General features: G+C 42.3%; 1 protein-coding gene across 1 annotated transcript in view; it reads left to right on the top strand.

The window, feature by feature from the left end:
• LOC113058824 (START domain-containing protein 10-like) overlaps window positions 1-13024 on the top strand; it is a 122197-nt gene that overhangs the window by 104816 nt on the left and 4357 nt on the right. The gene's annotated exons all lie outside the window — the stretch shown is intronic.

The raw sequence follows: 13024 nt of genomic DNA, 5'->3' as shown, positions 1-13024 counted from the left end.
TAATGAGTCAGTTCACGGGCCATGGGACAGACACCGAGGCTCCACTCGCTCCGGCTGTAAATGGACATAAACACCATCATTTCTTTGGCCTGTCATACGAGCGGCACTGGCTCATCGCTCATGGCTGTCCCACACACATGTGCATGTTCTCCGAGCCTCTCGCACAGGTCTGATCCCATCATCACTCTTCTGGATGTCACGCTAAAACAACACTATCAGCGTGACATCAGTGTGTTTACAGGCATTATGTAAATGTGAGCAGGTGCTGCGCAGTAAAGCTCATAATGTCTGCCGAATTCCACCTCGATGCAGTCAGCTGTTTGGTTTGTCCTTGTGAAGTCTTTGAGAATAGATGGCTGATTTGCTAAAAGCTTTCTAAATGGACTCTGTTTTATTGAAAGAGGATTATCCATTCAAAGACTGATTTCATTTTCCATTTCAAAGGAAAAAGGTGGATAACGGACACAATTGCTCACTTCCACTGACTTACTCCCGTGATTCCCGATTCATAATCGCAGAAGCGTTTGAGACAAAGCCACTTTAAGTGGGAGAGATTAATAAAGATCAGAGAAGAACAGGAAAACTTTCACATGAATCATGAGCTGCAGAAGTGAGTAAGGAATAACAATATACGCATTTGTATGTGCAGGTATATTACAATAGACAGTTTTGTGTGTAAAGGTATATTTTGTGCATATTTGAAGTGTAGACTAAGTATGTGTGTTAGATAAATAAGTGTATTTGTGTATAAAGTGTTGTTCATCAGATGGACTGCCCGAGGGAAGAAACTGTTCCTGTGTCTGATCGTTCTGGTGCTCAGAGCTCTGTAGCGTCGACCAGATGACAACGGTTCAGAGAGAGAGTGATGGATGTGAGGGTCCAGAGAAGCATGGGCTGCTATGAGATTGTGACGGTATGACAACCTTAAGCAAAAACATCACAGTATCATGGAACTGATGTTACAGCTCTGAAATGTTATTTTTAAATGACTGGGTAAATTATTATTTTTATTTTTTCAGCTGCACAATATATATTGTAGATCGTGTAAAGCCCTAAGTATTTCCGGCCGTCCACGCAGCATCGGTGTTACGTTACTCTCCTGATCGAGAGGACTCGTGGACAGCCGTGGTACTGCGCATGTGTGGACCTCATCCGTCCGCGCTCAGCTGTGGATGAGTATACTTTTGAAAGCTGTGTGGACGGAAGCGTGAGACGGAAAGGAACGCTGAATGTGAAGTGTACATGGGTCTTAAGTTCGGTCATCCTACACACACGTGACTGACCGCTCGCTCGCTCAACAGGAGGAGGACGGGTCAGTGTTACTCTCTACACTGCTCTCAGTCTGAGAGACTCCTACTCCTTCAGTATTTGAGGAGACATGGAAAACAGCAAATACCGCAGGAACGGTATAATGGAAAATATTAGTGGTTTTGAAACAGTGACATTTTCAAATCGTGGTATACCTCGAAACCAGTAATCGGTCCATACCTAGTCCAGAGTGATTTTGACAGCCCTTTTGCTCACTCTGGATAAGTACAGTTGTTGAATAGAAGGGAGGGTTGTACCAATGATTCTCTCAGCAGTCCGGACTAATCTCTGTAGTCTTCTGAGGTCAGATCTAGAAGCTGAGCTGAACCAGACAGTTACTGAAGTGCAGAGGATGGATTCAATGATGGTGGATTAGAACATCTTCATTTGGACTGTCTTTGACTCTAAGTTAAATCAGAAGTTAGTTCTGCGGCTTTAACGGTACACACACGAGGAGAAACACTTCTGAAGACGAACGGCTGGAGGAAACGGTGCAGGGATCAAGGACCCTGCTCAACACAAGACATGATCTGAACCTGCTGGAACATAATAAACCGGTGATTAATGCACAAATCAGTTTCAATTATTTCAGAGTAAATCTTTAGGCAGAAACAATGACACATCAAATATGCAGGTGTCCCAGGTGTGTATGAAGATGATCCAGCGTTAATGGACTTCAAACTCAATCTAATCACTCATCAACAACGTAAAGAATGACATTTGTCTCTTCACGTCTCTCCTCAGACAGTAAACCGCTGTCTCGTTCTGTTTATGATGTACAGACACAGAGTTCAGATGATTTGAAACCCTTGCTGTGTAGTGTTTCTGTCCTGAATATCACAAGCCCGACCACAAACCGATCGGAGAAATACTGTGATCTCAACCTCTCAAATAATCTGCTCACATCTGAAAGAAGCCACCAGCTTTGAACAAACTCACAGATCTTCTCAAACCTTCATCATGTGTCATTTCCAGCAGGGAAATCTGACGGCACGAGATCTGGCATTATGAAAATCAATTTCACGAGTCATTCAGGAGGAGACTTTCACCACTGGATTTTACATAATTTTATTAGCATTTGTTCACTGATTACAGACACACACACACACACACACACACACACACACACACACACACACACACACGGAAGTTATGGAGTCTGGCAGCACAACAGCAGGCCTTCATTAATGTCGCCGGAGGTCTGAGGCCTCGGCCAATCAGAGTGTGTTAACAGCATAATAACCCGACACAGCGCAGCGCGTGATTGGCTGGAGCAGTGGAGCAGGACGACTCACTGACCGTGTTTAATCAAACAGGAAGGATTGTATCGATTAGCACATGCTCAGCCCGACTGCAGCACAGGGACCTAACCCTAACACACACACACACACACACACACACTCACACATGTCATGCATCAGACCCCTTTTGTCCTCATTCATTTATTCAGTGGTGTGTTGCATCCTGAAAAAGCAAAGGTATAATTTCTCAAACAGACAGAATTTCATTACAGCTGCGCTGCTTTCACGTTAGATCACGGTGTTGGTGACATGTGCATTAGTGTTCATGCGTGATGTGATTCATACTCTCAAATAACACCGTCAGCATTATTACTACATACAGGAAGAATCAAATGGATCTGAACTGTGTTTTTACCAGGCTTTATAGAAATGACTTTTCCTGTGGTTTACATCTTTGTGTTTTTCACTGGTGGTCTGTGAGTGCATCATGCGCAGGATGATAGTTCACCCAAAAATCATAATTCTGTCATAATCTACTCTTCTTAACCTGTGTGATATTCCTTCTTTCTTCAGTGGAACATAAAAGATTTTTTGAGAAATGTCGATGGTCAAAGTCAATGGGGTCCAACGCTGTCAGTTTCCCAACACTCTTATATTTTCTTTTGTATTTTGCAGAAGAAAGGAAGTTTCTTTCTGAATTAGTTTTCTTGGTTTGAATAACATGACAGAAGTAAATGATGACAGAACGATTTTATATGTTTAGTGATAGAGTTACTGCTCCATTAAACCAGTTGTGTTCTTGTTCAGGTATGGAACTATATAAACATGTCAGCAATTTAACTCACTCAGATACTTGCTCCATCATGACAGCAGTTGATGTGCAAGAGAAAACTGACCACTGGTGTTTTCAATGGGAGTGCCTTGCTTTTTAAAACTCTAGAACTGTGCCAAGCCAGAGGGTCTTTTTCACTCTGAGCACTCAGGAGAGTTGAAGAATGTTTAACTTTGGGTAAAACGCAGCGCTCATCACTGTCACTTTTTACACAGCTACCCAATCACAGTGGAGGAGGGGCGGGGCTAATACTGACTGATGTCACACCCTGCTTGCACTACGACTGAACTAAACAACGGAGAAGTTAATATTGCTGGTCTTTATGTATTTATGAAATGCAAATGTCAGACTACCATATTATTGTCATGAAAAATAGTGTTTGGAGAAACATTTTAATTGTGATGTGTCTGCCATATTACTTCAGCGGATATTCCATATCATATCAAACACAGCGTCTCAACTAAAAAACCTTTGCGCTCCCAAGCGCTCACAGCTGGGTGTTTTAAATTTGTTACAGGGTTAAGCGTGAACAGTGTGTGTTTGCATTCACTGGGCCAGAGAACATTATACATCCTTCATCTTCTAGATGCACGTCATGAATCCTCACACTCTGAAAAATAAATAGACTCTAATTTCATTTCATTTCCCCGAATACACAAATCCAGCAAATTAACCTGCAGAAGCAACAGCGTCACACTGAGAAACCAGCTGAAGCCAAATGTGACAGTATTTATATTTGGAGCATTTTCTGGCCCTGAGGAACAATGGGTGAAAAAGACACGGCAGACGCCATCAGTGATGTGTTTCTGAGCTAAAGAACCACACAAGTGAACATCCTGACACTTCAGTTGAAGAGCACATGGCATTTAGTTCAGAATAACATACTGGCATATTCTCTGTTCTGCTACTGAAAGATCGTCTCCGTAGCCTGACGGCTGAATACACGGCAGCTTTCTTTGGCCAAGGGCCGTCCATGAGGACATTTAACTGACAAACCAACAATCACAGTTCGCTTGGTTCAGCATCACGTTCAGGCCTTCAAATGTCACCACAATAACAGACCGGTGTGTAAAACTCTTGTATGTATTTTAAAGATTCTGTTCCGCAAACTTCAAATATTTCACATACTTTTGAGAATCCAGCATTTAGATGATCCTGATAAGTGTTTTCGTGAGGGTGTTTGGCACCACGGTATCTTTGTTTCCAGGCGGGATGTTAAAGTACGTGACACACATGGATCAGAGGTTTAGCCAGCGGTCCGTGGACGTGACGTTGTGTAGTCGCGCTTGACTGATTGCACAGACACTACTGAAGAGAGCTGAACTAGATGATGACATCACTGAATCACCAATGAACCGACTTTAGCTGAAAAATGAATTTTTATTATTGTCTTCTTGCATTATTGACCAGCTATTTTCCTGTTTAATACTGTAAAGCTGCTTTGACACAATCTGTATTGTATAAAGCACTGTACAAATAATGATGACTTGACTTATGTATAGTATGCTAGTATTATATCTATAGTGCAATATAGCATGCTAGTATGAGATGAGCTGTGTAATATATTATGCTAGTGTATGCAAACTTGGTACTAACAGCTTAACATTATTTACCTTTGCCTAACTTTGGGGTCTGTGCTAGTATATTCCAATAACATTATGTCTCAATTAGTTAGTTATAGATTAAGAGTTGGTGTTTTTATGAACAGATGGATTGCTGCTGTGTATAATAATTTATGGTGTTAAAACATTATTTTCAGTAAATGCATTGTCTGCTGGTTTATTGAGCTACAGCACTCAGTTCTGTGAGTGTAAATGAACACCTGAGCACATTAGAGATCACAGAAGGGTAAAAACATTGGTGTGATGTAAGAAACACAGCTACAACAAATAAAACTGATAATGTGTGAGTTAGGTTTGTGTGTGAATAATCAAGCATTCTGGCATCGAGGGACCCCAAATAACATTCTTCTTAGGGCCTCGGTCCTGCCCTGCTTCTCTCTCCAAAGCCAAAATAATGCTTTAAATAAGAAGAAGCTCATCGGCAGAAGATACAGAACGAGAGCGAGCACTGCTCTGACCTGATTATTGATTACTATTGATAATTAACACAACACTCATTATACAGGAGAGAAACGAGCCTGTCGCCATAGAGACAATTCTGCTCAACTCTGAACACAAACGAGTGTCAGAATGAGTGTGTGTTCACACTCGTTTATCCACGGACACACTCGCTCTGAAGAGCTGCAGATCTGACGCATTATTCCTCGTTTATCTGACGCTCGGCTCCTCTGAGCTGCTGCTGCCGCAGGCTGCGGATTACACGTGTGTGTGTGTGTGTGTGTGTGTGTGTGTGAGTGAGTGTGTGTGTGTGTGTGTGTGTGTGTGTGAGTGTGAATCTAGGCCAGCGGTAATGAGTTTTTTCCAGCCAGTGTGTCCACATGGCCACTGGGGTCGTTCTGGTTAGTTTGATCTGTGTGACACCAGACAAACACTCAAACTGTGTAAATAACACACACACACACACACACATTAGGAATGAGTGATATATTGATTGTCATATCAGTATCAGGTAATATTAGCACTTCACTGATCTTGTTTTCCGGTTCAAACTCTATAATCTCTCTGGTATGTTCTCAGGGTTTCTGCAGTATATTGTGATGTTCTGATGGTTCTCACATGTCAGTCAAACGGCTTCATGGGCGGAGCTTGACCTGACAGAAACACACACAGCTCCAAAACATGTGTGTGTGTGTGTGTGTGTGTGTGTCTCACTGAGCTGTGTTCTAGTAACAGACGGCTTGCTGGCGCTGTTAACCCTTTCCTCCCTGACGGAGTGTCTGCTCTGCTTTATTGTGTCATTTAGATAATGAAGATCAGCATTTCTGCTGAAACACAAGCTAAAGATGACGCGTAAGCAAGAAGTCGACAGAGCCGTGAGCATCTGTGAAACATCAACCAGTTAAAGGCTGTGTACGGCACAATTATTCACCTGGTTAATGAGTCGAGCCGGTCAGAATGTGAACTAAAGCCCTGCGGATCTCCTGAAAACATCCAATCACTCTCTGAACACCATCTAACAGAGTATTTTCTGTCCTTCTGTTGATTTCTCTTCAGAACCGCTCCACATAGATCACATCTCTCTCTATTCAGAAACTCATCTGATTATGTAAGTGAACGTTTCTCTGCTGGAGGAGCGGTCAGCATATGATGGCCGTTAGAGGCAGTGTTACTGAAGGACGAGCCCAACAGCAAACACACAACACATTTCCTCACACTGTAAGCACCAGTGAGTCACTGTGTTTATACTGGATTCGACTGAAGCCTTTCTAACACAGCGTCACTACAACACGCAGTCATGATGTGTGTTTTACTAATCAGCCATCTTGGCTCAGAGCGGCATCTCTGTCGGTGGAGGTCTGACGGCTGCCGAATCTGCTGTGAACCCCCTCAGCAGACTTCGATGAGATCCCTGTAAACACAACCCATGTGGAAGACCTGCTCAATCATGAATCACATCTGATCAAATCATGTTAAACACACGAGGTCAGCAGCGTTTACATCTCAGTAATGCTTCATATGATGCAGTTCACTAAATCAGCTGTAATCAGTCAATCCTTCACAAATCATGTGCTTCACAGAGCTGTGCAATACTGACAAACTCTAATTTATTGGCATTTTTTCGATAGGGATAATGAAATATTTTGCTGAGTGTTTTGGTACCTGTGCCAGTTTAGTCATTTATCCAAACGTTTCGTTCAAGATGGCTGATTCATCAGAAATGAAGTGGCTTTGTTTGGAACTATTTTCTTTGGCAAAACTGAAAAAAATATATATAATATAATGTTACTCACTCAATATTAACTTTTTGATTGTTGGATTGTGCTAATATTTAGGGAATGGTACTGTTGCTCGTGTGATATTACTTCACTTGATTTATGTTGCAACTGTTCATATTTCTTCTCACAGAGACTTTATGTTAATGTCCTGCTCTGAGACGCCAGTAACAGATTCAGTTTCGACACACACGTCTATATGGCATTCACAATTCATGCAGCTTATTTTCAATAATGACATGCAGGTATTCAGACAGAGATGCTATCCTCCGGTGATCGCAGGGCGTCTGAAGGGTTTAGTCATTTATATTCTCAACTACTAACAGTTTTATCCCATCTGAGCTGCTCTGGGACTGCTGCTTTCTGCTCAGTAAACTGCTCTGAGAGAGATCTTTACAGCCAGCTCAGCTCATGAAGGACTTCAGGTGGTAAAGATGTTGAGCGCTGTGTGAGGTCACCATGAGGCTGAAAGCAGCTGGAGACACAGATGAGGATTTACAGCCGTGGCCACTAATGGACGAGCTGTCCAGTGTCTGATTTACACTCGGTGTCACTGAAGGACGCTCACAAACACTCTCACCCTGCAGAGATCAGGCTGTCTGCAGCATTTCATGATCAAACCACTGTGTTTGTGTGCACTGGTTAATATTGGACGGTTTTCTCTCAGACTAAACATCATGGAATTTGATGTTGATGGTGTTCAAATTATGCAGCCAAGTGATTATATCACAGATCATTATCTAGTCTCTTTTTGTTATCTAATTCTACTTCTTGTTTCAAGTATGGTAGAACCATCACTTACCACAAAAGACTGCTTTGTAACTAATCTTACTGATTGAAACTATGGACTCTCTCTTTCTAGCATTTTAGATATGGTTCTCCTTTACACCTAAGGAAGATTAAGGAAAACAGTCTGACACTAGCCATGTTTCTATCAATTGTAAAACTGCATCTTTCCATCTCAAAAATATATTTAAATTACAACATGTTAATCCATGCGTTTATAACCTCAAGTTTAAGATTATTGTAATGCTTTATTGGGTGGTTGTTCTAATCTAGAATAAAGACCCATCTCTTTACACATAACATGTATGTATGCTTTTAATATCCAAATCAGTTAAAGGACTTTTAGGCTGCATTAATTAGGTAAACCGGAACCGGAAACACTTCACATAACCACCGTACCTTCTACATCATTAGAAGAATGGCATCTACGCTAATATTAGTCTGTTTCTCTCTTATTCCGAGGTCACCGTGGCCACCAGATCCAGTCTGTGTCCAGATCAGAGTACATAGATTGGTCATGCATGTTGTGTTTTGTTCTTTTTAGGCACATACATGTCAATACTCTTGTTTTGTAAACTCTACATTGGTTTTGTACACCCTTTATAAGTTTTTAACATTGTTTGCACCATTTCAAGTCGAGTGGGGTTTGTGATCTGGGTTTTTGAGTGAAGAACCCTTCTCTTTTCTGTTCTTTTGCTATTTTGTTTCCTGAACCCATTGAAGTCAGTTGTGTGTTTGTCTTTGTTTTATACAGTTTTTCTGATTTAATTGGACTGGAATCACAAAAAACTGTTCCCTGAACAAAACATAAATGCTGGGTCTTTTTAGGCTCGGTTAGGAATAAAAGAATCCTTTTTCTATTTGATGTCTTGTGTCTTTTTTAACCTCAGAAGAATGTCAAGCCGGTAAATATAGAATGAAATAAAATCTAATTAATGAAGTTACGTGAAATTAGCAAAGAGAATAAGTAAATTTAACTTGGCCAGTTAGAGTTTGATGAGCGATTTCTATTTAATTCTACTCACATTGTTAATCGACATGGCCTTTTCTACAGTATAGAATATATTATCTGCCTCATCCTGTGATAAGAAGCCTCATCAGATCACAAAAGGACCGTCTGACTGATGTTGTCATGATGATATTTCAGAGAACCAGAGAGAAAACTTTTCAATCCACAGCTCAGACATTTTAGTGGCACCCAAATCTGATTCTGATTCGTCCGGTACATACTGTACAGGTCATTAAAGCACCGTGTTTTAATAACCAAGCCTCTATGCTACTGAAAGCACTTAGATCCGGACGCCCATCAACACCAGCGCCGGAGCGGTCAGTCTGACCTCAGATTATCTGCAGAATACAATCTCTGTAATATCAGCTGCTGTCTGTGCTGTCAATGATTCTACTGATCTCTGAAACACATATCAACCTTTACATTAGGACAAAACCCACACAGCCCCGCCCACCAGCTGTCAATCATGGAATCCGGCCAATAGAGAGGCTCGGACAGGAAAACAGGGTTTTTTTCATTTTCATGGACAGATTTGACCCAGAGCGGGTGAATTAAAGAAACCCAGATTACAGATAATCTTAATCCAGATAAAGCAAAAAAGGAAACAGACTCACATCAGCCTGACACACACACACACACACACACACACACAGTCAGATGCTGCTAATCTTCTGAAATGGCTCTGTGAAATGAAAGTGCTAGCGATCGCTGTGATCTCATCAGCACCGCCGCTGTGTGTGAGTGCGTCTGTATAATTAAAAACATGTTAAGGTCGTGTCAGCATCATAAAACCATTAATCAAAGGTTACAAACACACTGCATTTTAGGTGAGGAAACAACACAGTGCCTCCGTAGTCTTTCAGTCCGTCTCCGTTCATGCCATTAATCTGGTTATCAGAAGAAATCTGACCAGTACGTGTGTGACAGGGATGCTCATCTGTGCCTTAATCGATTCCCAGCCCGATAGACATCACTGAATGTTTCTCTCACACAATCTCCAGCATCATTAAAGAAAAAACCTGACGTCTAACAGCTTTAGCGGAGTGTGAAGTGAGTCACGAGAGATTTGGGCTGGAAATCCTCACTCAGGTGCTGCTGTAAGCCATCACTTCAATTACGATGAACATTAAGACAGCCCTGCAAACGCCGCGCAGCATAAACACATTACGCTAAACGTTATGACGAGCGTCGTTATCATCCGGTGGCTTATTTACAAGCGGAAGAGAGCGTGTTCGATGAATCTGCATTGTGCTGAAATCCTCTTCACGGAGTCCGTCACGGCTGACAGGATAATGGCGGAGGTTATATAATCCTGTTAACCCTGTGAAAGCTTCACGCGCTCAAACCTCTCATTACTGTCTCGGCTAAAGCATCTCTTTCTGAAAGGTGATGGAGAGAGGCGTTAGGCCTCGTGCTGCTCGCAGGAAGAACTGAAGTCTGTCTGTAATGGGCTTGATGGTTAGCGTGTCTCCGGAGAGGAACATTAGCATAAACACTGGTCCTCTGCAGCTGATCGGAGCAGACACACTGTCCACACATCGTTTGCTGCTCTCTCACATCGGTTCAAGCTCTTCATTTGGATCAGTTTACACATCAGCCATGACTCACGACTGTAGCGGTTAGCATCGTAGCATCGTAGCTGTGAGCACTCACTCACTCTCTGGACAAGAACAGCACTTTCTATGTTCTTTTAACTCAAGCTGCATTGATTTGCTGGAAGGAAAATGCATTTGGTTTAATGTATTCCCTTTAGTGCAAAGATCTTCTTGTCTTGAAAGAGGTTTGTCAAAAAAGAATGAGAGAATCTGTGGTGGAGCTAAATGTGCTCAGCAAAAATTGCACAGAATATATTTAACCTCACATCACTGACCACACACACACACACACACACACACACAACTATGGCATGGCCAAAGTAAAACTTTCTGCTGTATTTCTGTGTTCATAAACTGTCATAAGACTGTCACAGAATGCACTGTAATGTACAGAAAACTCCCATCAGCCCCTGCAGCGCATCCACACAAGATGTGTGATGCTAAAATTAAGATGTGAGCGTGCTGTGACAGCATGAAGCATGTCCATGAATATGGATGAGGGGCGTCTAAAAATAACATCATGTGTCACAGTAATAACATTCACTGTCATCACTCACACACACACACACACACAACACATAAACACACACATACACACTCACACACACAACACACACACAACACACACACACAAACACACACATACACACTCACACACACACACAAACACACACATACACACTCACACACACAACACACACACACACACACACACACACAAACACACACATACACACTCACAACAACACACCACACACACACACAAACACACACATACACACTCACACACACACACCACAAACACACAAATACACACTCACACACACACACACACAAACACAACATACACACACACATACACACACAAACACAACACATACACACACCACACACACACATACACACACAAACACACATACACACACACATATACATACACACACACACACACACACACACACACATACACACATACACACACACACACACACACAACACACACTCTCTCACACACACACACACACACACTCTCATCACTCACTCACTCACTCACATCACACACACACACACACACCACACACACATTCACTCACTCACTCACTCACACACACACACACACACACACATACTCACTCACACTTACTCACACACACACCACACACACACAACACACACACACACAAACACACACACACACACACACACACACACACACACTCACACACACACAATACTCACTCACACTTACTCACACACCACGCATACAAAACACACACAAACACACACACACACACACACACACACACACACACATCACACACACACACACAACACAAACACACACACACACACACACACTCCTCACTTATGTTATTAATGTTGTTGTTAGTTTAGGTTTGGGATGTTTTAAGGGATCCAGAATAGGGTCCATACATGTTTGTGTGTGCGTGTGTGTGTGTGTGTTGTGTGTGTTTGTGAGTGTGAGAGAGAATGAGTGAGTATGTGTGTGTGTGTTGTGTGAGTGAGTATGTGTGTGTGTGTGTGTGTGTGTTTGTTTGTGAGTGTGAGAGAGAAATGAGTGAGTATGTGTGTGTGTGTGTGTGTGTGCGCGCGTGTGTGAGTGTGTGTGTGTGTGTGTGTGAGAGTGTGAGTGATTGTGTGTGTGGTGTGTGTCTGTGTGTGTGAGTGTAAGAGAGAGAGAGTATGTGTGTGTGAGAGTGAGTATGTGTGTGTGGTGTGTGTGTGTGTGTGTGAAGAGCAGGTTAGTGGGCGGTTAAACAGCCAATATGTTACTAGTTAATAGTGAGAATTGGTCATTAAAATAATGTTTTAAGCAATTATACATTATATAAAAAGACACACACTAAGTTTCATCTTTTCAACTGTTTTTGTAATTCAGTCCGATGATAAAACCGTTTATAGTCCTGGTCTTTATTTTCTCTCTTTTCAGTGCGATGTTCTCTGAAGTCCTTGCAGGTGTCTGAGCTCACACAGAGGGAGACAGAGGATCTTCTCATCTGAAAAGCTTCTCATGTGCTCTGATCAACACACCTGAGTGGACGGACGTCTTGAGGACTGTTTGAGGATGACAGAAGTGTTTGATTAGAGCTGGAGGACCTGAACTCCAGGGCCAGAGAAACCCGTCACTACTAATCTGAACATCATCTGAAGACCAAACCTTTCCTGCGCTTCTGAGTCGGACAGAAACTGGGGCAACCCACTTCTTGACCAAATCCTCAAAAGACGCTCTGTTTAATGGAGCACCGAGACTCTGTCCAGAAGCTCACGCTGGAAGACGCTGAGATCACGGCTAACGAGGAGCTAAACGCTCCGCCGGACCAGCACACATCTGATCATCAACACACAACCATTAAAGCTTCATCTGAATGTGTGTGTTTCTGTGTAGTGTAATGGATT

The sequence above is a fragment of the Carassius auratus genome, chromosome 40 (genome assembly GCF_003368295.1).
Source record: "Carassius auratus strain Wakin chromosome 40, ASM336829v1, whole genome shotgun sequence".
NCBI lineage: Eukaryota > Metazoa > Chordata > Actinopteri > Cypriniformes > Cyprinidae > Carassius > Carassius auratus.
This window is presented reverse-complemented; position numbering and strand designations above follow the sequence as displayed.